The sequence below is a fragment of the Pongo pygmaeus genome, chromosome 11, assembly GCF_028885625.2.
Source record: "Pongo pygmaeus isolate AG05252 chromosome 11, NHGRI_mPonPyg2-v2.0_pri, whole genome shotgun sequence".
Lineage (NCBI taxonomy): Eukaryota > Metazoa > Chordata > Mammalia > Primates > Hominidae > Pongo > Pongo pygmaeus.
This window is the reverse complement of record NC_072384.2, coordinates 123651676-123676414: the sequence shown is the minus strand read 5'-3', so window position 1 is coordinate 123676414 and position 24739 is coordinate 123651676.

Sequence of the window (24739 nt, the reverse complement as noted above, 5' to 3'; positions counted from 1 at the left end):
CCCTTAACAACCACTATTCTACTTTCTGTTTCTGTAAGTTTAAATGCTTTAGATACCTCATACAAGTGCCTTTTTGTAACTGGTTTATTTTGCTTCACATAATGTGGTCAAATTTGATCCTTATTGTAGCATATGACAAGATTTCCTGCCTTTCAAGGCTGAATAATATTCCATTGTATGTATATATCACATTTTTTATTCACTTATCTGTTGATAGATATGTACGTTGTTTCTACCTCTTGGTTATTGTGCATAATGCTACAATGATCACAGGCATGCAAATACCATTTCAAGATCCTGTTTTCACTTCTTTTGATCTATACCCAGAAGTGGGATTGCTCCAGTGTGGCTTTCTGGAAACCCCTGATACTCATCAGCAATAGGGAGATGCTGATAATAGATGCTACTTTGGAGACTGTATATTCCTGGGTAACAGATGTTGTGGCCCTCATGGTCTGTGATGCCAGGAAAAAGCAAAAGCAAAACAGAAAACAAGTGAAGAGAAACATCCTCCTAGAAACCCATTTTTCCTCCTGACTTGTTCTAAATGCCTAATAACATCAGCAGCTTTTAGATGTGGAGCGGAATCATTTTTTAACTAGAAAAAAATATCATTTTAAAAAAACAAGAGACTATGAAGGAATTGAATCTCTAGGACCATCTTAATTGAACTGGAAATTTTGCACATAGGCCTGATTTAATTTTCCAAGATCTTTGGGGGATCTTCAATATGATTAAACTAGAAATAAGGATATGTAAGTTGGAGAAGAAAATAACATCTTCCATTTACTGGAGAAGGAACAACAACAAACAGAATTCCCAGCCCACAATGGCCTACAGTGTGAGATAGATGAGAAGTAAATTTAAAACCACAGAAGGCCTGTTTGCAAGGGCCTAGCTAGCCTCTGAATCTCACAGTGGTTAGGAAGAAAGGGTAATTATTATTTATTGAAAAAGAGAGTAGAAACTAGATGATATCTGCACTATTAAGACTCTTTCAACTCTGAGGGAAAGTAATCTAACTCAAATTAGTGTAATCATGGCTCTTATCACTAAAAAGTCCAAGAGCCCAACTGACTCCGGTACAGCAGGATCAAGGTCCCATATGGTGCCACCAGGTCTTGATCTCTCTCACAACCTCTTAGGGAAGATTTTTCCATATAGTAAGCACTACAGACACTAATAACCCAGTGCACAACTTAGCAGATCAACCAGAAAGGAAGCCCCCTCCCTGATGACTCTAGCAGGAAAGTTCCAGTGGCAGCCTCAATTAGTGCAACCTGGGCCACGTGTTCATCCTCAAAGCTATCACTGGGCCAATGGCCAGTGGAGGAAATCAGAGTTATGTTATCAGAAAATGAGTGAAGATATCTTAACCACAATGCTGGCATTGAAAAACATCAGAAATCAAAGATCTTTCAGTGATTTCCCACCAAGAAGTTAAGATGGGCTGGTTTCCACAGCCTCTTTTGGCTCAGATCCAGCTTCCTTAGCAAATCTACTCAAGGCCAAAGTCCCTGGCCACCATTACTTTATAATTGAAAGGAAACTGCTATGCAGCTTGAGGATCCCACTCGGTGACAAAGAATAAGACTACCTTGATAGGGGGAGCAGGTTTCTTTACATGGAAGTCACTAGTTACTTGCATATTACATGGATTTTTTCATTGTTGACTTTTATAATTTTATAAACTAAAGTGCAATAGTGTGGCAGTGGACCAGAATGATGAGAAAAGGCCTTGCTGAGGAGGTGGCGTTAAAATTGAGAACTGCATGAAGAAAAGGGTGAGCCACACCTTGATCTGGGGGAAGGTCATCTAAAGTTCAGAAACAGCATATATGGAGTCTGAGATAACCATGGTGCATTTGGTGTTGAAGGAAGCTGCTGCAGGTCTGGAACACCAGTCAAAGGAGACCTCACGATTACAGTGACTTGCATGGTCCCAGATAATCTCATCATCTTTTCTCTTGACTTCATCACTTGTTACTCTGCCCTGCTCACTCCAAGCAAGCCATTCTTGCCTCCTTGTGGTCTTTCTAACACTCCAGACTTGCTTCAGCCTTGGGACTAGTCTGCAGGCTCTTCTCTCTGTCTGGAATATGCTCCCGTTGACATTTGCCTGTCTAACTCCCTCATACCTGCAAGTCTTTGCCAACATTTCACCTTTCAATGAGGCCTACCCTGACTACCCTATTTAAAACTGGATCCCTGCCGGGCGCGGTGGCTCATGCCTGTAATCCCAGCACTTTGGAAGGCCGAGGCAGGCGGATCACGAGATTAGGATTTCAAGACTAGGCTGGCTAACATGGTGAAACCCTGTCTTTACTAAAAATACAAAAATTAGCCAGATATGGTGGTGCACGCCTATAATTCCAGCTACTCGGGAGGCTGAGGCAGGAGAATCGCTTGAACCCGGGAGGCGGAGGTTGCAGTGAGCCAAGATCATGCCACTGCACTCTAGCCTGGCTGACAGAGCAAGACTCCATCTCAAACAAAAACTGTATCTCATTCTTTCCCACTAACTCATGCTCACACTCTGTTTTTCCACTCTATTCTTTTCTTTCCAGTTATCTCCTTCTAATACACTATGTGGTTTATATAGCATATGTATTGCTCATTACTTTTTCCTCTAACAGTGTGTAATTTCTTTGAGAGTGGATTTTTTCTTTTTGTCCAAGGCTGTACCTGGCACATAGTAGATGCTAAAATAAATAGTTTTTAGATATAAGTGTGGAGGGAGAAAGGAAGAAAGATTTGTCTTCCTAGTGTATTTTCTTATTGTGGAACTATAATACATACCTCTGTCCTGAGGTCCCTTATCCATCTCTAGTCCTTATAGCTTGGTATATATTTTAGCACCTATGCCAAGGATCTTAGGCTTGAAGATAAATGGAACAAGTTAGCCTGAGAAGAGGCCAAATTCCACTGGAACAACTTCCAGGGACTGTCCTTTTTCTTTCACTGCCCTGGAATATGCAGAATGCTACTGAATCAAAGTGGTCATTGGCCACTTTGGAAATAATTTTGATGTTGGCGTTGTTAAGCTGGGAAGTTTTAATATGACAGTATTGATTGTGAGAAGATTTGATTAATTTTTTTATTTAAAGGTTTTATTTTGGGATAGCTAACACAACATCCTAACATAGATCGTTGCATCTGTCAAAATTTATACAAAATGTGAACACAGAAGTCCCAGGTTTACAAATAAGCCATAGTGTGTTCGTTCTATCTTATAGCTCCTACAGCTTTGTTTCTGACTTTTCCTACCTTACAGGATATGTATTTTCCAGAGAAATAGGACACTTTTATCTGTCCATCACATCGATATTCAGAAGGGTAGACCTTTCATTATTATAGGCTTTAACATAAAATCAATCTTTGTAATATATTACCCCAAATTGCCTGAGAAAATTCCACATATTTTTATGTGTATTGGGGTTGGGGCAGAGGTTAACATAAAGTACATCTATAAAAGTTTACTGCTGTGTATACGTTGATCATTGGGAGGGGGGAAGCTGGAAAACATATTCCCATGATCCTTAAGAACCAGAATAAGACACAGGCACAGGGGCTTCCTCAGTCCCCAAATTGGAAACATCTGTGTTGTCCAAGTTCTCACTTTTTCCCATAATCAAAGGGGCAGCTCCTGGAACAGTGGGGTCTTTAGGAAAGAGTACCAGGCTTTTTGAAACAATAACACAGGATGTCCTAAATTTCCATTAAGTATTTTTGACTCTTTGGAGATATGGGTCTGGTTTTCCATCATAGGTGGCCCCAACCATTTTGGTTGTAGAAATTGAAACAATATATAAGTACCATATTTTGTCTAAAATGTGACACCACAGATTATTATTTTGTTCACTTTTAAGAAAGAAACCAACCGGCTAATTAAATAAGTATAAACGTTTATCATATATCATTTAATGCATATATATATTTATATATATATACACACACACTTTTTTTTTTTGAGATGGAGTCTCACTCTGTCACTCAGGCTGGAGTGCAGTGGCATGATCTTGGCTCACTGCAGCCTCCACCTCCCAGATTCCAGCGATTCTTCTGCCTCAGCCTCCTGAGTAGCTGGGATTACAGATGTGAGCCACCACACCTGACTAATTGTTGAATTTTTAGTAGAGATGGGGTTTCATCATGTTGCCAGGCTGGTCTCGAACTCCTGTCTTCAGGTGATCCGCCGGCCTCAGCCTCCCAAAGTGCTGGGATTATAGGCATGAGGCACTGTGCCTAGCCATTTTAATACATACATATTAAATAAAATGAAAGTGAAATAAATTGGTTGAGGTATTCCTAAAACTATTTCCCATTCAGACTTCAAGCTTCTGAATACATTTTCAACTTAAAGTGTTGATGGCAACAGTCCTGAAGAGTTTTCATTACTGTCTCTGGCCTTTCTGCCAATCCTCTGACACCCATTCTTTAAACTTTGATTATTGATACTTCTTTCATCTCACCAAATTGTCAACTAAAAGTCTTCAGACAATAACTAAAATTCAGGTCCTCTGTCAAATCATCTAAATGATTTGTTGACAGTAGCTTTAAGGGACTACAGTTTTGTTTTCACCAAGTTTGCTTATATGCAAGCAGTGAAAACTGTATACTTTGGTTGACAGCAATTTTAAGATACTATCACCTATAAGATGCATGCTGATTTTAAAGATGTTAAAATATAAAATAAAAAAATGTGTACCTTTGAATCTATGAAACACAATAATTCTCCCATCACTCCATACTATCCTAACCACTTAAATGGCAAGATGGAAATAAAACTTCCCCAAAACAATTCCAACCCCTTTTCCTTTTCTTTTAAATAAAAATCAGCCTTCTGGGAGATATATACTGAATTTTAAAATTTGAATAAAATAATAATAAATTATAATCTGGAGGTTTTAATAATATTAGTCCAAGGATGCCAAATTTCTATTTCAAATAACCCAGCTGGGCCACAATAACATGAATGCATACTTCATTGTATACAAATTCAATACTAATGCTTTGGACTCAGCTTTCTCAAAATTGCAGGTCTCAGAAGCACTCATGTTTATTTTCTGAACCATCAGTGTTGATGAAAACCATGTGAAAATGAAGGAGCAATAAAATCACTTTTCAATCCTTACCAAATAAGGACAGTTTTAGCCCATTAAACTTCCATTAACCAAATCACCTCCAGCACAGCAAATAATGATGAATTTCAATTGCAGCTCAAATTTGTTAGTACAGCATGTCCTTGAATAACACCATTCCGTTCAACGTCATTTCGTTATAACATTGATGAGGAGAGAAATGGATTTCCAGCCAGGCCCACTATCTGGGTGGAGTTTGCACGTCCTCCCTGTGTCTGCGTGGCTTTTCTTTGGGTACTTTGGTTTCCTCCCACATCCCAAAGATGTGCATGTTAGATGAACTGGTGTGTCTCTGTTGTCCCGGTTTCAGTGAGCGTGTGTGTGTGTGTATGTGTGTGCGTGTGTGTGTATGTGTGTGTGAGTGTGTCCTGTGACGGAATGGTGTCCTGGCCAGGATTGGGTCCTGCCTTGCACCCTGAGTGCCGGGATAAGCTCCAGCCACCCACAACCCTGAACTGGATTAAGCTGGTAGGAAAATAAATGAATGAAAGAATGAATGAATGAATACAAATTATTGTCAAATAAAAACCTGTAAAAGATGCAATAATCCTATAGAGCTACCACAATAAACAATGTAAAACGAAAGTGTTCAGTAAGCCTGCCATATGCGTGATTGTTTTTGAGTTGCATGGTGGCTGGTATTTAACCTTGACATTTTTGCTCTGCGTTTATTCTTTGATTTAACCCACCAGCACTATGACTGCCTTCACTCACTGATTTCCCAGAACTTGAGTAAACCATTGTCTTGTTCTTAGTCATCTTTTTTAAATGTATGTATGGTTCACATTTATCTTAATATTGAATATTAGAAGTGTTTTCATCTTTATTTAAAAGTTAGTTATATTTTTGTAACCAGAAATATGCCCTAGTAACTTCATTCTTGTTTATATAATTAGCCTTTGGTAAAATCGGCTTCTCTATTTATTGTTTTGCTTAAAATTGCAGATTCTAAGAACATATGAGCGATGTTAAGTGAGGACTCACTGTACCTTAGTCACCTCAAATTCATTTTAGAAGTAGGTAGAAATAAATTTTGAGTAAACTAAATAACCTCACATTTTTTCAGAACATTCTGCAGAAGTTCAAAATTGTATTTTGCATGACTAAAAGCCAACCTGTTTTTCTGTTAGAAGATAAGTGCTAACATTTTTATCACAATTCTTGACCCCAACTGAATTAAAATGGAATTGGGAGCAAGGTACATATTACCCAGCTAGAAATTTTTCCTTGAGTCTTGTAGTGTTGTACTACTTACCGCAGTCTTGGAAACAAGTTGAAATATTTACCAGCCCATAATTTTTAGTACACTGTCTTCCCCAAAGGAGTAGACATACAGTAGATGAAATAAAACCCATATTCCTTTCTACTCAGTCTAGCACAAAATGTACCAGTATTTGAATGAGCAATAATAATCAAGGATTTCTTCACTCAAACATGTTGTAAATTATAAACAGAACCAATTATCAAACAAAATAACAGTGCCACATGGGTCTAGAGGGGTATTTTGCCAATACAAGGCTAGTACTTATTTTTAAATCCCCAAAATACCTTATATTCTATTGTTAATCCTTCTAAACCCTCTCAGTGATTTTAAAATGGTATCTATTTGTTTGTTGTTTATGAGCAGTACAGGATAAATCATAGCAAGATGTTATTAATCAAAACAACTAATGAGTATTGAAACTGAATAAAAATTAAAAATAGTTGGTAGTAACGATCAGTCCTAATAAGCTGAAACTCCGGGATGTTACATTTGAATGTTACCCAAGATGATATGGTTGGAGAACGAAAACCAAATGCAGGTGTCTGGGCTCCCAAGCCAGTGTTCTTACCCCTTTACCACATATAATATGTGATGGCAGAACCTCAGAAACATATGCACTGCTGAAAATTTCAACTTCTTTTTTTTTTTTTTTTTTTTTTTTGAGACAGAGTCTCACTGTGTTGCCCAGGCTGGAGTGCAGTGGCACCAACCCGGCTTACTGCAAGCTCCGCCTCCCGGGTTCACGCCATTCTCCTGTCTCAGCCTCCCAAGTAGCTAGGACTACAGGCGCCTGCCACCATGCCTGGCTAATTTTTGTATTTTTAGTAGAGATGGGGTTTCACTGTGTTAGCCAGGATGGTCTTGATCTCCTGACCTCGGGATCCACCCGCCTCGGCTTCCCAAACTGCTGGAATTACAGGCATGAGCCACTGCGCCCTGCCCAATTTCAACTTCTTTAAAGGTCTAACTTGACTCATCTAGAAAAAGTTTAGAAATGAAATTCTAGGGTCTGGCACTGTGGCTTACACCTGTAATCCCTACACTTTGGGAGGCTGAGGCGGATGGATCACCTGAGGTCAGGAGTTCGAGAGCAGCCTGGCCTACATGGCAAAACCCCATCTCTACTAAAAATACAAAAATTAGCCAGGCATGGTGGTGGACGCCTGTAATCCCAGCTACTCGGGAGGCTGAGGCAGGAGAATCACTTGAACCTGGGAGGCAGAGGTTGCAGTAAGCCAAGATCAAGCCACTGTACTCCAGCCTGGACAACAGAGTGAGATTCTGTCAAAAGAAAGAAAGAAAGAGAGAGAGAGATGGAGAGAGGAGAGACAGAGAGAGACAGAGAGAGAAAGGGAATTCTGAGGGCATTGGATACTCTATCCTAAACACCGAGAGTCAAAATATATCTGAATCAAATTATTCCTAACAAATAACTCACAGCAATTCAGTACTTCCAGTAGCTCCAAAGCTCATAACTGACATTACTTAGCAATCCTACACAATATCCTGTTGAGGCAACGTATGCATTATTCTCTTTACAGCACTAATGAGGCATCCAGCTATACTGTACATTTTGTGTGCTTGTTATCTGGTGCCCTAGCTACTAAAACTCAGAAATATTCTCCAAGTTCATTAATTTCTAGGACAATAGTGAGACTGTGAGAGCACAATCACAAATCTGGTTTTCAGTATATTCTGTTGCCACAGTTCTTGTCCACCACTGACTTCAGGGTTGCAATCACGTCAAGCTCATTGCCTGCAAAGCCAGTCAGTCAAAAGATACCTCTCCTTCTTCTACTGTATGCCATCACATACAGGTGCTGGGTACACTGTGTAGGATCGTCTAGGAGGGAACCAGGTAAGCCAGTCCCTGCCTGCCTGAAGCTTCCCAGGGAGCCCTGCCTTCATCATTGGTCAAACTTTTCTTGGTACTAACTTATGGATACAAGAGATAATAAAGAGGAAAGCATGTTTTTATGACCTATTGTCTCCAATCTTGACCATAAAACATTCAACCAAGGTTTCCAAACAACCACCTAATAGGTGTCTTAGCCTGTGCAATATGCCGAGAAGAAAGTAGTGCCTTTGAGTGGTTTACAGTCTGGTGACCTGCCTTTTACCAGAAGTTTACTTAGAGTTAGATATTAAAAAATAAGAACGACCAGGAGCAGTGGCTCGCACCTGTAATCCCAGCACTTTGGGAGGCCGAGGCAGGTGGATCACGAGGTCAAGAGATGGAGACCATCCTGGCCAACATGGTGAAACCCCGTCTCTACTAAAAATACAAAAATTAGCTGGGCATGGTCAGCACGCCTGTAGTCCCAGGTACTCGGGAGGCTGAGGCAGGAGAATCGCTTGAACCTGGGAGGCGGAGGTTGCAGTGACCTGAGATTGTGCCACTGCACTGCAGCCTGGCGACAGAGCACACTCCATCTCAATAATAATAATAATAATAATAACAAGGCAGCTGGCTTGAATTCATAATAGGAGGTCATAATTGTTGAGTGTTTACTGTGTCCTAGAGCGTTTAAATGGATTATTTTATTTCCACAATCCCATATTGGCATCATTTTATAAATGGGGAAACTGAGATACTGAGCGTTGAAGTCACTTACATAAGTGGCAGAGCCAGGATTCAAACCCAGGCTTGTCTGCTACCAAAGTCCATGCTCTGATCTACTGCTGCTGTGGTCACAAGAACAAAGACAACAGAAATTAGAAGAGAGATACACCCACCCCCACTTCCAGCTGCCTTTACCAAAATCAGACTGGTTCCTATTTAGCTAAAGCCAACTAAGAGAGAAACAATAATAGAAGTCAGGTTGAGTCTTGCCATCTTAAATAATACAAATGCGATTAACGCTAGAAACTTGTTTAGGCTAAACAAGAGAATCCAGGTGAAGGATGTGATAACACATTACCATGAAAGCTAAACAAGATGGGAGAAGAGCTGTTGCCTGAAACAATATTTATAAACCTGCCAAATATTCTAAATGGGGCACTGGATCTCCGTCTGTTGGCTGTACATTTGTAAGTAAAAGCCAAAGGACTTTTAAATCAATGTCACCTTTTCCTAAGCCTTGAATCACTAAACAATTTATTAAGTGCATATTGCAGTTTACACAGTGGTTAAGAGCCCTGGCTTTAAATTCCAATTCTGCCACTTTCTAACTATGTGGCCTGGGGCAACTTAGTGAACCACTCTGAACCTCAGTTTTCTCGTATAGAATGGGTATTCAATTCTGTATCACAAGATTGCTGTGGGGATTTAATAAAATTATTATTTTTGTTTTGTTTTGTTTTGTTTGAGATCGAGTCCCACTCTGTCACCCAGCCTGGAGTGCAGTGGCACGATCTTGGCTTACTGCAACCTCTGCCTCCCAGGTTTAAGCAATTCTCCTGCCTCATCCTCTCAAGTAGCTGGAATTACAGGCACCTGCCACCACACCTAGCTAATTTTTGTATTTTCAGTAGAGACGAGGTTTCACAATGTTGGCCAGCTGGTCTCAAACTCCTAACCTCAAGTGATCCACCTGCCTTGGCCTCTCAAAGTGCTGGGATTACAGGTGTGAGCCACTGCACCTGCCCAATGAAATTATTTATATAAAGCATTTGATAGTGTACCTGACACATAATCTGCACTCAGTAAATGTATCTATTGTTATCAGCCATTGCATGTCCATGTACAGAATGTAATAGAAGGGTGCAAAGGAACTCCAAGAGGTGTTCCTTTTCATCAAGGAACATTTAATCCATTTGAGAAGATGAGACAAACAGGCAAATCAGTTAGGAATAAGACAACCTACAAGGAAGGGCTAAGCCATGTTCGTGCTGTGGACCAGAGCTTCTCAAACCGTAAAGGGCACGCCAGTCCTCTGGGAGTCTGGTTAAAAGGCAGTTTTTGATTCACTGAGTCTCAGGCAGGTGCCTGAGACTCTACATTTCTAACAAGCTTCCATGCGAAGTTTTATGTTACTGGTTTGTGGATCACATTTTGCTTAGTGGGGCTACTGATGTTGAGGGTGAAAGAGGGCTGCCCAATAAGAGCTAGGACTGTCAGGGAAGCTTCATGAGAGAGATAAAACCGAGCTGGGGCTTGAAGGATACATGGGACATGGACATCTCAGGAAAAAATAGGTGACTTTGTAGGCACAGGAATGCCATTAGAAGGCAGAAGGCAGGAAAGGCATGTGGGGCTGTGAGGAAACAGTCAATTGGTAGATGAAGTCTCTAGGCTGGTCCCGCTCTGTGGGGTTAGAGCAGCAGTACCTTTCATTTCAGACAGTAGCTCTCAACCCTCTCTGAGCACCAGAACCACCAAAGCAGCTTAAAAAAATACAGATGTCTAAACCCCATTCCCAGAAATTCTGATGAAGCTGATATAATTTAATTGAACACCAGCATTTGTGCTCCGGAGGAAAAAAATATCACATGTAAACAGTAAGTAACCATGCATCTTGAAAATCAGATGTGCTGCTACCTTCACAAGCACCATCAATATCCCAGAATCACTTAACTAGGTAATTGATGAGACCCCAAAAGCAATAGAGAAATTGAGGCAAAATGTATCTTCCACTCTACCCTTCTCTGCATTAGTACAGCAGAAATAGCTACTTAACTTTGGATTTAGTAATGCCAAAGTTGTATTCTTTTTATTTCTAACCATCTATGCCTCTGCAAGTAATGGTTAATTTTTTGTTTGATATATTCTTTCAGTGTCTTTCAGAAATTGATACTACACCATTCAATACTACTCTCTTTCTTTCCTCAAACATATAAGTCTTATAATATAAGTTTTATTCTTTTCACTTTGCTAGTCTGGAAAGACATCAATCCCTTTCCACAGTTTCTCAGAAATATTGGCTGTGGTCTCTGAAAATGTTAGAAAAATTCAGGGATTAGGTCACCAGATCCTGCTAATTTAAATGGCTTGTTTTCCAGATATTCTTTAAGAAGTGTTTTCCTTCTTCTTACAGAATAACTGGAAAAAATAAGGTATTTAAATCAACATGATTTAATGATTTGTCATTCCTTCAAAACCAAATCAGTCCCCACTCAATAATTCATCTCTGATCTTTCTGTAGAGGATAAAAAAGATATTAAGTGTGTATATCTTTAAATCATCTTCTATAATTAGACTTCCCTTCCTCAATGGCAGGATAAAAATTTTCTTTTCATTGTTCTCTTCTATGTAACAGTCTAAGTAACTTTATGAGTCTCTGATGTCTTTTACCAAATAATCCCTACTATTCAGGAGTGCTGGAGCATGCCTAAAATGATACCACTTGCTTGACCCATGAAAGACATTGAATACATATTTCCCAATATACTTTTTCTTTTTTTTCTTTTTTTTCTTTTTTTTTTTTTTGAGACGGAGTCTCACTCTGTCACCCAGTCTGGAGGGCAGTGGCATGATCTTGGCTCACTGCAACGTCTGCCTCCCAGGTTCAATCGATTCTCTTGCCTTGGCCTCCTGAGCAACTGGGACTACCAGCACGCCTCACCATGCCCAGCTAATTTTTGTAATTTTTAGTAGAGACGGGGCTTCACCATGTTGGCCAGGCTGGTCTCAAACTCCTGACCTCAGGTGATCCTCTCAGCCTCCCAAAGGGATTACAGGCGTGAGCCACCATGCCTGGGTGTATTTCCCAATACACTTTTAAAATAATATCCCTCCAAAGTTTCTTTGGTTTTCTAATAGGAATGAGACAATAGGAAAACTTTAAAGAGAGAGGGGGCGAGAGAGAGAGAGAGAGAGAGAGAGGGATGGAGGTAGGAGGAGAGAGAGAGAGCGGCAGAAGTGTGGGTTGATGGAGAAAAAAAAAGAAAGGCACAAGTAGAAAGAAAGAAGAGAAAAAAAGAAGAAAAGAAAAGAGAAAGATTTTTTTAAAAAAAATCTTTAATTGTTTGAAAAGCAAGGAGTAGGAGAAAAATTTGGGGGAAAAACATTTCAGCAGAAAAATAAATGCAGACTGACAAATCATTAGTAAATTCTTACTGGAGATATTCGTTTGCCTTTCTGACTTTAAACAAGGATAACAGCTCTTACTTCTTTAAGCTTCTAATAAAAAATCAATGAGTCCATAGGCCACTGTAATACTGGAAAATGTATTATAAAATCCATTAAATGGAGGATACAGATTCTAAATGTGGCTCCTTGCATACAAAAAGCTCTTCCATGAGGAAATAAAATGTGGTACCTCCTCAATCAACATTTACACAAAAATATAAGGACTTACATTTGGAGACAGACACTAACACATTGTTTTATGTTCACAAAACTTTAGAAGATTTGTAAACCCTTCACACCATTGATTTTTCTCTATTTCAAAGGAGAAAAGGTAGAAGAAAAAGAATCCCTTTAAAAGGAATAGTAGTAGGTAAGACTAATGGAGTGCTTACCATGTGCCAGACACATTTGACCATCACGATAGCCTTATGACACTGGCACAATTTTAATTTTAGATTAAGGGCTTAGTAGACACATTGAGCAACTTGACTAAAATCAAGCATTTTTCTAGTTGTGGAACCACAATTTGATCTTAGGCTGCCTGACTCCAGAGCCCATAATCTTAACCAATTTGTTAAATAAAATATATAGACAAACGTCACAAGTCCTATATTTCAAATACCCTAATGCATGATGCTTATTTCTTTATATTTCTTTCAAGCAGGAAACACAAATAAAATCCATCCAAATGAGTCTTCACTTGGAGAAGCACTAATCAATGACAAAGAAAAACCTTTATTCCTATGAATTTCAAATGCATCCACATCAAAACTAATAGTCAAAACAAAAACCCAAGGTCAGTATGTTTGAAGTTCACCTTTCCATTAGTTAAAGACTGAAATGTCCTTTAAGATGAATTTAGAATTCCTAGAACTGACTGACCTTTAATATTCATGTCATAACAAAAGTATACTTTGGTGTTATTATCATATTATTATTGGTATATTTCCGTTATTCATCCTTCTCCATTCATTAATCAGGCAAACATCCTGTAAACAGCTAAATTTATACAGATATATAAATAGGATGGAATTCATTGGCTACTCACTGAAATATCCAGAGATCCACAGGGAAAACATTATGTAACAAAAACTGTGGCTTGGGGAACAACCTCTCACAGGCACTATCATTTTATCTCAAATAATTTTCTTTTCTTATGTATACCATGAAAATTAAGAGCTTGGAAAGAAAGATTAAGCGTTCAAAAGGGCAGTGCATTGCTTCATGATATTCAACAATCCAGAACTTTTGAGATGAAATAGGAAAAGTAAGAGGTTATCCAATAGTAATAACATAGTGCTTGCTTTGTTGTATTTTTTAGTGTTTGCTATGTGCTAAATCCTTTATGTGAATTATATCTTGGTTTGAGTTCCTCAAAAACAGACTCTAACAAAGATTCAAGGGCAAGTTGTTAATTTGCAAGTTGTAGTGAAAACTAGAAAAGAGGTAGAGAGATGAGACAGGGAAGGGAAGGAAGCCAAGAAAGAGTGTGTGCATTATCAAGCCAGTTATCACTCCAGGAAACTGAAGCTTAATCCCACATAGAACATGGATATTTATCTACCAATTCCCTTCGGTCATGATTTGGGAGATGCTCCTTGGGCATTCATTCCCTAGCACCTCAAAGGCGCAGCCTTCAACAGCTTTGGATAAAGCCTGACAAAGAGATATACACAGGGATTATTGGGAGTTGATCTGCAGACATGAAATAGGCAGACTCAATGGCTTTAGGTGCTACATCTACAGCATCTATTCCAGATGATCCAATTTAACTTCTCTATTAATATCCCCATTCAAAGGATGAGAACATTGAGGCCCAGAAACATTGAGTAACTTACCATGACCACATAGCAAGTATGGGGGCAGAGCTTGCTTCAAAGAAGGCAGCCTGACTCCAGAGCCTGCAATCTTAGATAGCTCTCTGTACAGTTTCCCAAAAGTTACCATTTAAAAGGTAACTCCACCAGCTTCCCAAGGAAAAGATATGTCTATCCCATTTTCACCAGCAAAGGAAATCTGATAGAGGTTTATTTTCAACACTTTTCATTGTGAAACTACTGTTTTTAAAAAATACTTCTAGCATGGTTTTCCACATTTACAAAGCACTGAATACATGTTGAAGGAATGAATGGCTCTATAAAGTTATTCATAAATACATGTGTACATAATCCCTATTTCCAAAAGATCCTACCAGCTTCCAGTTTGAAATTAGGTCACAAAAATTCCATCACTTAGCCATATTTTCCTGACCTTTCTCTCCATGTTCAGAACCACAGCTTTCTACAAAGAACCCCTAAAAATTACTGGAAGGCTCTAAGAAATTTCTTACATGAACTGCCAAGCTATTCCAATCACAGGCTATGTGACACCCACCATTCTTTCTTCTCTTCATCTTTTCTCTGCTGAATACTCCACATCCATCAGGTGCCATTGCTTCTTCCAGGCATTTCCAATGTTTTCAACAGGCACTACCACTAATGTGTTGCAGCCCCACATCACCAAGCTACATGGCACTGATATGGAAGCACAGGAGGGCAGACACAGTATTGCCCTGTTTTCCAATGCACTGTATGGAGTAGTTAGTGAAAAAAATTGTCTGCACATTTACTCTGTTTTCTCTTTCCACAAGAGTCTAGAGTACTGGGCCTGCAGGCAAGATACCAAGCAGGCCCTATGATGACTACGGGTCTGTTCCCTGGCCAACCTTGGACTGCTTGACTCTTAAGATGAGTCCTCTCTCTGAGGCCTTTCTGTCCTTTCAAATTTTGGGGCACTCAGCCACCAGCCAGACAGCTCAACCTTGTCTAGCCCCAGTGTTATAGTAATGTTCAAGCTGGGTCCCCTAAAATCTCCATTTATACTTGGTTGAATGTATAGAATTAATATTTTATATATGATATATATAGGCAAATTATATGTGTAAGATTAGGAATGAAACCTACTAATGTTATTGCTGCCTGACATTTTCCTCAGTCAGTTTCTAACCTTCTAAGTTGCCATTCACTGTATCTACAATGTACTCAGAATATGTGCAAAACAAAGAATGAAAATTTTTAAGTTTAAAAATCTATCTTCAAAATTTGCCTAAAATCCATATCTAGGAGCTGGAAAACCCACAAAATTTACTTTCTTGACCTAATAATCTGACACCAGAACATTCTAATGAAACATACAAAGAGGGATAACGCTTTAGCCCAAAGGAAGGACTCTTATGACGCTGTACCAAGACTTGAGGCAAATGGAGGTGGGGGTTGTGGGGGGACATTTTGAGCAGAACTTTTCCTAACATTTCTCAAATCTTATTGTGTTGCTAACCTCCAACTACAAAGTAAAGTTTAGCATGAATGGAGAGTCCTCATTTAAATGTTGATCAAGTGAAATGGCAATGAACTCTTTTGAGAAATGATCTTTAAGGGCCAAAAATTAAAGAACATTCACAGAAAGTTCCAGGTTTCAGAAAGATTAGTCTCCAATAAATTATGTATAGATAGGTGACTACAAATACAAGTATAATTGCATTTAATTTTTCATCCATCTTTGGGGAAAAATAAATAAAAATAATTAACTGAAACAAATACAAATTCTATTCTTAGAATAACAGTTAGATTCCTATAATACCAGTTAGATTCCTATAATACAGCTACTCAAGAGGCTGAGGCATGAGAATCGCTTGAGCCTGAGAAGCAGAGGCTGCTGTGAGCTGAGATCATGCCACTGCACTCCAGCCTGGGTGACAGAGTGAGACTCTGCTAAAAAAAAAAAAGTGGGGGGAGATAGTGTAATCCAGTGCCTACAAGACAGATAAACAGTTAAGACAATCAAAATTCTAAAAAAAGAAATCCCTGAAACCATTAGGTATCTAATGATCGCTATTGGACAGACAACAATTGTGATGAAATGAATGATCACTGCCTGTGCACGCACATTGAAACTTATGGTTTAGAAGAAAGTCCTTGGGGCACCATGGAGCACTCTTTTATGAAATACCAGATCATGGACACTCTTGTGGACCAAGAGGGAAACACAGACTTTCACAACTCTAAATTGAAAAGGGATTCCACATAGTATGACCATGAATGTGGAGAAGTTTTAGGTTTACCTTAGCCCATTTATTTTACTCATATTGTCCTTTTCATGTATGAAAAAGTTAATTTATATAATTAAAAAGCCTATGTTTAAGTAAGTCTAAAAGCACTCTTTTAATGTTTAAATTAAAAATTTAAGTGATAAGTCATCATATCATAGTTCAGTTGGTGTGCTTTTTTTCTTTCCTAATGATACATAAAACAGTAGTGTGTCTTACAATCCATACTATTTTGTTCATTTTTTTCTTTCGGTGAATGGAAGTTCTTTTTTCATTTGTATAAATTTAAGGGATACCAGTGCAATTTTGTTACATGGACATATTGCATAGTGGTGAAGTCTGGGCTTTGAGTGTATCCATCACTCGAATAATGTACATTATACCCATTAAGTAATTTCTCATCACCCACTCCCCTTCCACCTCCAGCCACCATTCTGAGTCTCCAGTGTCTATCATTCCACACTCTGTGTCCATGTGTAAACATTATTTAGCTCCCACTTATAAGTGAGAACAGGCCGTATTTGGCTTTCTGTTTCTGAGTTGTTTCACTTAAGATAATGGCCCCCAGTTTCATCTATGTTGCTGCAAAAGGCATAATTTTATTCTATTTTATGCCTGAGTAGTATTAAATTGTGTACCTATACCAAAGTTTCTTTTTTTTAAATTTAACTTTATTTTAGATTCAGAGGGTTCATACGCATGTTTGTTACCTGAATATATTGTGTACTGGTGGGGATTGGGCTTCTAGTGTACCCATTACCCAGATGGTGAACATTGTACCTGATAGGTTATTTTTCATCCCTCATCCTCTTGCCACCCACCTCCCTTTTGAAGCCCTCAGTGTGTATTATTTCCATCTTTATGTTCATGTGCACCCATTGTCTAATTCTCACTTACAAGTGAGAACATGTGGTAGTTGGTTTTCTGTGTTAGTTCGCTTAGGATAATGACCTCTAGCTCCATCCATGTTGCTGCAAAGGACATGATTTCATTCTTTTTTGTGAGTGAGTAGTATTCCATGGTGTATATTTACCACATTTTCCTTATCCAGTCAACTGTTGATGGATACTTATGTTTTATACCACATTTCCTTTATCCAACTATTCAATGATGGACATTTAAGTTGATTTCATATCTTTGCTACTGTAAATTCTAGATTTAATTAAATGCTGTGCTGGACATTTTAAATAAATCATCTCATGCAATTTTATTCTTGAAATGACTCAATGCCACACAAGGTAACTGAGTCTGTTAGAAATCCTTTGGTTGCCGGACCAAACTAATGGTCCTGAGTTCATGACAGAACTCCAATTTATTGGCTTAAATAATAAAGGGAATTTAAAAGTTCATATTACTCAACAATCCAGAAGTAGTTCTGGGCTTCCAGCAAAGTTTAATCTGGAAGGTAAAACAATGTAATTTAAAGATGTGGTTTCCTTCTATCATTCTGCTGTATCATCTGTAGGGTGAGCTTTATCCTCAGGTTGGTTCTCCTTACAGCAGTGAAATAGCTGTAGTAATTGTCTTTACATCTTCACCCACACTAACTGAGGTCTTATAGGATAAACTGTGGCCCTTGGAAATTTATGTGTTGAAGCCCTAACCCCCAGTACCTCACAATGTGACTGTATTGGACGATAGGACTTTTAAAGGGGTGATTAAGTGATAATGAGCCATTAGAGTGGGCCTTCATCCAATCAGACTGGTGTCTTTATCAGAAGGGGAAATTTGAACACACAGTGAAACACCAGGAATGGAAAAACCATGTGAGTACACAGTGAGAAGGCAGCTACCTGCAAGGCAAAGGTAAAGGGGCTTAGGAGAAACCAAACCTGCTGACACCAAGATCTTGGACTTCCAGCCTCCAGAACTGTGAAGCAAATTTCTGTCGTTTAAGTCACTCCGTTTATGGTATTTTGTTATGGCTGCCCTAGAAAACTAATACACAAGGCGAGAGAGACTCTGGTAGCTTCTGCAAAAGAGAGGAAGTGTCTATTCTCAAGAATAACAGCAAATGTCTCCATCATATTACATTGGTTCTGATTCATTAACGAAAAAATGGAATCCATTCATTTTCTTTTGCTAATCAAGGCCCATCCCTAGAGAGAGGTAAAGTCAACATTACTCAAACCATAATGAAAAAGTTATTTCCCATGAATGATTTCTCAAGTGAAATTTGTACTGAGTATGGTTCCCAGAAGGAGGAGACGCAGATGCTGAGCACCAAGGCTTGGCAAGGCTGAGTAATTTTTCCAGGACCATAGGAGTCAGTAGCAGGTTGGTTTTTCAACCCAAGTTTCCTGACTCCACTGTCTAGTGTTTCCATGCCTCACACTGCCTCTGTCATCTGGAGAAGCATCCTCTACCTCTTTCCCCTAGTGTAAGGAAGATTTCTGCATAATGAACTGGACTTAGAAGGAAACAGACTTGTGAATGAAGAAAGAAGGACTGTGTTCCCTAACTGCACCCAAACGTTTTTTAAAGCCGAATAAAATATTAGGAGAAAAAAAAAAAAAAACCTCACCATACATCACAATTAAACTCCCCCCCGCCAAGCCACCTGCATTTTATAAAAGTTCCATACTATGCAACACGGTACAGAGCATTTTAAAAATTACCCTCTGGGAAAGTAATGTTCTTGAGTAATTCTAGGATCAATACAGCATTCCCTCTGTGCTCCCCCCATCCTCCTTTCTTTCCATCAATACAAGGGAGAAGAAAGGACTTTGATCAGTATGTTTGAGATAGGTAAATGAATATATTCCTTTTGAGCTACAAAGCTCATAGAACCTTTTCAGAGCAACAATTTTCACATCAAATGGAACCCCTCATCCAATTTCTTTTCTGGACCACTTACCAGGAAATTTTTTAAATTTCGGTACTGACAAAAGGATGTTACTGATGATAGCCTGGAGCTCTTGTTGACGTTAAAAGATTAAGAATTATGAAAAAGTGATTCATCCCTTTCATGCATGCTTAGATTGTCCAAAAGCTAACTCCAAATGAAACTCAGAATGAAGGGAGGGTGAGCCCCTTGTGACTCTCCCTCCTAAGGAAGGTAAGCCTTTTGTATCACTTTTGTGGGAAGTGACCACCCCGGAGACATTGTGTGAGTCCCATTGTGCCACAGCTGCTTTTAGATTGCAAGTTGTGTATAACTCAATCTGTTCATCTCTAATGAATAGAAGTTTTCTTACCACTGCTCACAGAGCTTTGAAACAAGGCTGTGGTTTGCTTGGTTCTATCTTCAATAACACCAATTTGTCTTTGAACACAGCTATTCACTCTCCATCAAGCAAGTGTCAGTAATGGGCATTTTTCTCAGTCTCTGCAACCTCTAACCCTCCCTCAGATCTTTTTGAGTCAAGCTATGAATCATTTTACTGCTGTGGGGTGAAATAAAGCACCCATTGACCAAATGTTAGCACTGGCATATTGGAATTGATCCACCTACAGGTGTATATGCCTGCAATGGCTCTAACGAGGGTGTTTGCTTTGTCTATTGAAGAGTTATAAACATTTTGGGGGAGAAATTTTTGTTGTTGTGCAAAATACGTTTTCGCTCTTACACCAATGCCGTTGAAATATAAAGCAGCATGAAGCAGTGGCAAAAGATATGGAATAAAAATACAGAAATATGATTCTGACCTGGCTCTGTACTAAACAGCTGGACTCAGGTTCTTTATCGTAATATGGGAGAATCTATTCTGGCTTTTAGTCTATTAAACAAATGTTCATTGAGTTGCTATTTCGTGTCAGACATTGCGCAACGCAGCCAAACTGTGAAAATACATCTAGCACTGACCTGGAAGAGTGCACTGTCTCATAGGAGCAAGTAAGTAAACAGACACCAGTGATATCAAGACATAAGTGCTATGACATTGTTTAGCATAGAATAGGTGATAAACAACTTATGTTATTGAGAATTCTGTCAATATATAAACAACAGTTCATATATGCCATTAATGTCCTTATCTTAATTACAGCTAAATCTAGTGTGGATTTCCAAGTAGTGTAGGTTCCAGGACCCTTGGTTAAGCACAAGTACTATTATTTTAGTGCTCTACAAAATGTAACTTTCTAAAGACAATTTAAATGTTGGAAAATGTAATCAAAATTTATCAAAATAGAATGTTTATCAAATATAATTTAATATATCAAAATAGAATACTTAATTTTTTAAAAAAACTGGAAAATGTATTAGATGTGATACTTAAACCATATCCGAGAGTATAAGTGGAAACTTTTCTACAGATTCATATAATTTTCAGATTGAGTCCTTTAACAAACCATATCATAAAATATATCAGATTTTTAATTATAACATTTTAATTGTAATACATTTTCATTGAAATCCCATGTTTTGCAAAATATTTACCTAAAGTCAGCTATTTACTTTTAGCATAGAAATCCAAACTCTGGTATGTAATTAAATTTGCTACAACCCTCATTCTCAAATTTTCATTCTGTAGTAACTGTATTTCTCACTCAGAATAAAATACACACACACACACACACACACACGTTATTTGAATTTTAGGTAAATAATGAATATTCCAGCTTTATTCTGCAGGGGTTTTTTTGTTACTATTAGCTTTTGAAATTTACATGCATGTCCACTGCATACTCTCAACTACCCCAAAAGAATGCCACAAATTGGTGGTAAATATTTTAGCAGAAAAAAAGTTATATCTTTTCTCCTGGACTTTTGCTATTATGTAAGATTTTAAATTTCTTTTAATGGTCTGACCTCTGGCTCAAGCCTCTTATCAGTTGCTTGGGGTGTGGGTTCTTTTTTTTTTTTTTTTTTTTTTTTTTGTAAAGGAATCTCACTCTGTTGCCCAGGCTGGAATGCAGAGGCACAATCTCAACTCATTGCAACCTCTGCCTCCTGGGTTTAAGCAATTCTCATGCCTCAGCCTCCCGACGTAGCTGGGATTATAGGCATGCGCCACCACACCCAGCTAATTTTTGTATTTTTAGTAGATATGGGGCTTCGCCATGTTGGCCAGCCTGGTCTCGAACTCCTGACCTCAAGCAATCTGCCCAACTTGGCCTCCCAAACTGCTGGGATTCCAGGCATGAGCCACTGTGCCCAGCGAGGGTGTGGCTTCTTATCTCACGATAAATTTCTTTTTAAGCTTAATATTCTGTCAGGTGGTGAAAGAAGAAGAATTGCTTTAAAACAGTTTGATGCACTTTAGTTATTCAGTTTAGACATTTGGTGTCATTGTCTTCAAGCTAAAAAAATTTATAAACACATTCTGTCAAAATCTTCAAATACAAATTGGCCACATTTCTTTCTTTTTTTGTCTTTTTGCCACATGTATCTTCATTACTTGTTTGGAAGACACCTTTTTAAAAAGACTGGTTTTAAGATTATATGTTTGAGACACTCTAAGCTAGCTTTTTCTTTTCAAGTAATAAAGCTTTTTTAAAAATCTGCAAACCAGTAGAAGTTCAAACAGCTGCTTACATTTCAGCATCTACTCAATGTCTCTTGCTAAATTAAGATTCTTTGTTTGAAAGAGAAATAATTATTCTATCTTTGGGTTTTCTGTAATCTAAGTTTACTGTGAAAAAAGAGAATTACTCCATTTTGGTCTGTGATCCAATTGCTCAAAAGTTAAGGATTGGAAAGTGGAGGAGTGAATTTCAGCAAATGGACTTTCTCTGGGAAGAAATCTTTGGTCCATTTACCATAGTTAGGCAACCACTACTGGCCATTATTTCTAAAGTAGCCCTGCTCAGGGCTCAGAGACTGCAGTGGTAAAGCTCTGAGAGCTTACTCTGTCACTGAGGCAATCTGATCGATGACTCTCTGCCACCTCAGAGGAGAGAAATCCAGTGCTCATACGACCTTGAGACAGGGATAATTTTAAGTATGGAAGTAAAATATGGAATTTTCTGAGGTTTGTTTGAGTGCTCACTTTCCCATTTGCCAGGGATTATTTTGTGTGTTTATTTTTACCACAGTTACATGTCCATGACTGTGGTGCTATGGAGGAGCTGGGGCACGTACCTCCTCTAAAGGGTGATGATGGGTTGTTTTGTTTTTTTTTTCTGAATACTAGAGTTTTCATGGTCCTTAATGAGTATGGGTTACAACTTCCCTTCAATGTCTCTTAATCCTCATAACAACCTTCTGGGTCATGCTGTTTTTATTCCCATTTTACAGATGAGGCAACTGAGGCACATGGTGTTAATTATTAGTAATGATTAGTTATTAATAACTTTCCCATGGACTCACAAATGATGGTGATAGGTTAGCAAATCTAGGCTGTCAAACTCCAGACCCTGTACAATTAAAAACTAAGGGTAATTCTGCACATAGAGTGGACCATTTTTCTCTCTTCCCAGAATATTCAGAATATCAACCCTCTTCCCAGTATAGGCCAGAATAACCAAAGCAGAAAACTGAGGACTCTTCTCGGGAAAATCTGAACTGTCCCAGATAAAAATCCCTTATAAATGGCAAATTAAAGAATAATCCTATAACCAGTTAGCTCTGCCCAAGTGCACAGAACTGCGAGTTAGGTTTGTAACCCTGACACTTAAATATACACAGATAACCAAGGATCACTGATTTTTTAAGGAAATACACAAATGTGAAAGATAAAGCCCAGAAAAAGTAAAGCTAACATCTTAAGTTGAAGAAAACTTCAGAAATATAATTCATCTTCTTAGAGTGATAACAAGATATTTCATTCATAAAGTCAAAACAAAGTGCTATGCAAAAGGAACTATCACACCAAACAGTATAACAAATATGCACAACACAATAGAAGAGAAGGCAAAGACTATAAATCACCAAACCAAAAAAAGAGAAAAATATAAATGGCAAATGTCGCCATTAGTGAGAGAAAAGAAAATTAAAACCACTCCGCATTACAACTTCACAATCATTAAGTTGGAGAAAATTAAAAGTTGATGCAGCGTGACAGAAGTTCTGGTAGTGGGAGGGTAAATGTTTCAATTATCTTTTGAAATCAATACCAAGTTAGAGGTGAGCACATCGTATGACTTGCAATATTACTTTTAAGTATGAACCCTAAAACATAGTAGAACTACAGTAACAAAATGAAGGAAAGTGAACTGGGTATGGGTGACTTAAATGGAGCTAAATCTTCAGCGAACATAACAGGAATCCAATAAATAATGTCTACAATTGAATAAAAGAAAAAAAAAACGATGAGAAAAAAATAAAAATAAAAATAGGCAAAAGGTTTGAACAAAAACTTCACAAAAGAAAATACATGAATGACCAATAAACCCATGAAAAACGAAAAAAAAAAAAAAAAAGAAAAATCATGAAATAGAAAATTTAAGCACTTTATTATAAATTTGGAGGAAAATAAAAACAATTTGCTGAAAGGTTACAAATGTTTCTTCTTGAGATTGGAACTCACGGGTTGAGAAGTGAAGCAAGGAGCTGCTAATATTTTCATTATACACCTATTAGCACTATTTGATTATTTTCTTTAACTAGGTGCAGCTATCACCTGTATATAAAATCATTTTTAATTAAGTTAAAACTAATTAAAACAAAAATGTATAGAAAAAAGTTTTGCCATATAATAATTATTATTATTTATTATTATTATTTTTTTTTTGAGATGGAGTTTCACTCTTGTTGCCCAGGCTGGAGTGCAGTGGCGCGATCTCGGCTTACTGCAACCTCTGCCTCCTGGGTTCAAGCAATTCTCCTGCCTCAGCCTCCTGAATAGCTGGAATTACAGATGCACGAAAGAAGTTTTGCCATATAATTTAAAGGTGTTGACAAATCACCGGAAACATATTCATAAACCACATTGACAACCATGGGCTACAGGTAAAGGAGAAATAAACAGAGGTGTCAGAAAGGCTGTAGGAGATGGCATCCAGGACTCGGAGGGGATGTCGTGTGTGTGAAGGTCAATAGCACAACATCAATGATCACAAATGAAAAGGAATCAGGGTGGTTATGGATGCAGCTTCGATGACAGAAGTCCAGGGAATCCCCATCTGCAGGTAATGTCAGGGAGGAAAGTGGGGGATGAGAGGACTGAGGTCTTGAAATAGTACAAAAGACAACCTTAAAATCAGAATTCTCCTTTCTTTTCTGAAACTGGTCTTGCATTGACTGCCCTTTGTTCTGTGTTATATAAGCTGTGGCCACCATACAGAGCAGGGTGAGATGGGGAGTGGAGCTTTAGCCCCTTCACTGTAATCTCTTTCCAACATCATCCTAAATAAACACT